The sequence below is a fragment of the Phyllobates terribilis genome, unplaced genomic scaffold, assembly GCF_046119375.1.
Source record: "Phyllobates terribilis strain yellow unplaced genomic scaffold, ASM4611937v1 Scaffold_1396__1_contigs__length_298058, whole genome shotgun sequence".
NCBI classification, from domain to species: domain Eukaryota; kingdom Metazoa; phylum Chordata; class Amphibia; order Anura; family Dendrobatidae; genus Phyllobates; species Phyllobates terribilis.
The window spans coordinates 4,097-8,192 of record NW_027364156.1 but is presented as its reverse complement, the minus strand read 5'-3'; positions in this window follow the sequence as shown (position 1 = coordinate 8,192).

Sequence of the window (4,096 nt, the reverse complement as noted above, 5' to 3'; positions counted from 1 at the left end):
TGAGCGCTCCCAGGTGAGCGGGCAAGAGTCTCTGGACAGGCAGGTGGTCACGGCAAGTGACGGCAGAGCCTCCAGGTAGGCTAGCAGGCAGGTAGCAGGTGAGCGCTCCCAGGTGAGCTGGCAAGAGTCTCTGGACAGGCAGGTGGTCACAGCGAGTGACGGCTAAGCCTCCAGGTAGGCTAGTAGGCAGGTAGCAGGTGAGCACTCCCAGGTGAGCGGGCAAGAGTCTCTGGACAGGCAGGTGGTCACAGCGAGTGACGGCTAAGCCTCCAGGTAGGCTAGCAGGTAGGTAGCAGGTAAGCGCTCCCAGGTGAGCGATTAAGAGTTTCTGGACAGGCAGGTGGTCACAGCAAGTGACGGCTAAGCCTCAGGTAGGCTAGCAGGCAGGTAGCAGGTGAGCGCTCCCAGGTGAGCGAGTAAGAGTCTCTGGACAGGCAGGCAGGTATCAGGCAGGTATTTGGCAGGTACTTCCTGGTCCGCAGGCGGACTGATCCATAGACAGACTGGCAGGTGCTGGTAGGCAGACTGTCGGACCACAGGATAACAAGCAGGTAAGCAGATATCAGGCAGGTATCAAGCAGGAATCTGGCAGGTGACTGGCAGGTAACTGGTAACGGGACCTGAGGGCTGAAGCAGAGTTGAAAGGCTTTGCAACAACATTGCTCGGGCACCTCCATTTTGGAGGAGGTGCCTTATATATGGTGAGGTCCTCCGGCCATTGGCCGGGGACTCCTTAGGACGACGCGCGCGGCCCCTTTAAGAGAGGGGGAGCATGCTCGCGCGCCCTAAGCGCAGAGGCCGGGAAGCAGCGCGCGCTGCCAGCAGAGCGGGAGGAAGCCGCCGGGCACGGAGCGGAGAGGTGAGGGGAACGGCGTCCCTGTCTGGCAGGAGGCAGGGACGCCGACACTACAATAGGCCAGGGTCCGCCAGCCCTGCCAATCAGACATTGATAGAGCATCAATATAAATGTAGTGGACAACTTCTTTAATGCACCTCTAAAGCACAGTTGTGATGTCAGCCGTAAAATAAGTTCACTTCATTATGCCACTGCACATCGTGGAAGTGGAGGATGAGCGCTTATTCTCTGCCGTGCCAGTCATTTGTGCAATTGTGAACATGTGTATAAGTGTAACATACCTGGTGGCGGGCTTGCATGGTGCACCATCTCTCACTATGCAAACTTGATCTTCAGTCCAGTCTGCTAGCCTGGCTTCTATTCATGCTGTCTGTTTGTCTCTGTTCTGACTGCTTAGGGCGGCGGCCCGGTTACTTCCTGTTTCTTGTAGCTGCTGTGGGCACACCCCTAATGCATTCTCAGCCTATTGCAGTCTGTCACTGGATATTTAAACCAGCTCCACCTGAAAGCTGATGCCTGAGCAGCTCTATCATTTAGTGTGCTCCTTGACTCTGAATGTGCTAGGTCCTGTTCTGTGTTTTCTTGCCTGTCTTTCTGCCTTCCTGGAGGCTGTATTTCCAGGCCAGTCTGAACATGCTCCTAGCCTGTTCGTCCCGCTTTCTAGGGGCCGCATACCTAGATCTGTTACCTGTGTTTTCTTGCCTGTCTGTCCGCCTTCCTGGAGGCTGTATTTCCAGGCCAGTCTGAACACGCTCCTAGCCTGTTCGTCCCGCCTTCTGGGGGCCACATACCCAGACCTGCTCCTGCTCCTGTATCTCGCTGCAGTGTCAGTTCCTGTCTGAACACTCAGTTCCTGTCTGAACACTCTCCTAGCCTGTTTCCTGTTTTTCTCTATGTCCGTTTTTCCCTCTATGTCCCTTTTTCTGCAGAGTCTGAACCTGCACCTAACTCCTACTTGTTGTCGCTGTACTTCCGTTTGTGAGTTTAGAGTCCACTCGCTACTTCATTGCAAGTATCTTGTGTGTATCTGGTTCTGCCTTTCCCTTCCAGTCTGTTCGGTGTGAACAGAGCCCTGTCCCCTCTGCTCTGACTTGCTCACCGCTCCGGCGGATTCTGCCCGCTCTGCCTTGCTCACCGCTCCGGCTGTTTATCTCTGCTCTGCCTTACTCACCGCTCCGGCGGTTTCTGCCCGCTCTGCCTTGCTCACCGCTTCGGCGGTTTCTGCCCGCTCTGCCTTGCTCACCGCTCCGGCGGTTTATCTCTGCTTTGCCTTACTCACCTCTCAGGCAGTTTCTGCCCGCTCTGCCTTGCTCACTGCTCTGGCGGTTTCTGCCCGCTCTGCCTTGCTCACCGCTCCGGTGGTTTCTCTCTGCTTTGCCTTGCTCACCGCTCCGGCGGTTCCTGCCTGCTCTGCCTTGCTCACCGCTCCGGCGGTTTCTGCCTGCTTTGCCTTGCTCACCGCTCCAGCGATTCCTGCCTGCTCTGCCTTGCTCACCGCTCCGGCGGTTCCTGCCTGCTCTGCCTTGCTCACCGCTCCGGCGGTTCCTGCCTGCTCTGCCTTGCTCACTGCTCCGGCGGTTCCTGCCTGCTCTGCCTTTCTCACCGCTCTGGCGGTTTCTCTCTGCTCTGCCTTGCTCACCTCTCCGGCGGTTTCTCTCTGCTCTGCCTTGCTCGCCGCTTCGGCGGTTCCTGCCTGCTCTGCCTTGCTACTTCATTGCAAGTATCTTGTGTGTATCTGGTTCTGCCTTTCCCTTCCAGTCTGTTCGGTGTGAACAGAGCCCTGTCCCCTCTGCTCTGCCTTGCTCACCGCTCCGACGGATTCTACCCGCTCTGCCTTGCTCACTGCTCCGGCGGTTTATCTCTGCTCTGCTTTACTCACCGCTCCGGCGGTTTCTGCCCGCTCTGCCTTGCTCACCGCTCCGGCGGTTTATCTCTGCTCTGTCTTACTCACCGCTCCGGCGGTTTCTGCCCACTCTGCCTTGCTCACCGCTCAGGCGGTTTCTGCCCGCTCTGCCTTGCTCACCGCTCCGGCGGTTTCTCTCTGCTCTGCCTTGCTCACCGCTCCGGCGGTTCCTGACTATGCTTACCCCTTTAATTTAACTGCACTAATACACTTCTACACCCTGACATTTTCTTTAAATATTGGAAGCAGCAACTTGATGACGTTGAAATCCCTACTAAGATCAGATTAGGCTGGAATATATTTAGAAAATACATTATAAACGAATCATGGAGAGAGACTCAGAATAAAATAATACACGGGGCCATTTACGCTTTTAATATACCGAAAAAAGATCCCTTGTCAAATAGGATGATTGCATGCCCTAAATGTCATCACCCATACTCTGATCTTATGCACGGCCTATGGTCCTGCCCTGATTCAACAGTATACTGGAATCAAGTCTCAGATGTGATAAAGACTATATGGGGCCCAGGATACACTCTCTCTCCATATGTAGCCATACTACATCATTGGAATAACCCAGAAAATCCTGACCAAAAATCAAAAGGCCCCCCAAAACTACTTCATGCTCTATTCTTCCTGGCAAAAAAAGTTACTTAAACATTGGCTGGATCCTATCATTCCCCCTATAGCAGAGCTAATAATCCAAATGAAACATTTTATGCGAGTAGAGCAATTAGATACCCTTTGTAACAAAGAACAGCAAGCTGGCAAATTTCTATCAAAATGGAAGCAGTTTATTATAACATGCTGTTCTCTGTCTGAAAAGAATAAAATTGTCAAACCATTTACTTCTACAGAATGGTATATTCTGGAGGATCTAAATAATAACCTAGGACTCTTACGTGTTAACTAAAGCAGGGGAGATAATCATCACAATTTATCGTTATTTAATTAATTCCATTGACTGTAGATGACTGTAACTTGCTAATACTTAGTTTAGATGTCTATTTGTTAAGCCAGCTAACCGGAACTTATTGATTATTCATTGTGGATGATCTGTGTACAGGTTCCTTATTATGTGCATCCTGGCTTTGATTTATTTGTTTTATATGTCTTTCTATGATTTGTTCTGTTGAAAAAAACAAATAAAAATGATGTTTGAAAAAGGCTGATGTATCTGATAGGGCCGCCACTATCACAGTTCCTCCTTTGGTGGAAGACGGCGAATATGAAATTTCTCGTATCTTGAATTCTAGATGGCATAGAGGGAGATTACAGTATCTTGTCTCCTGGAAGGGTTTTGGTCCCGAAGATAACTCCTGGGTAAGGACGGA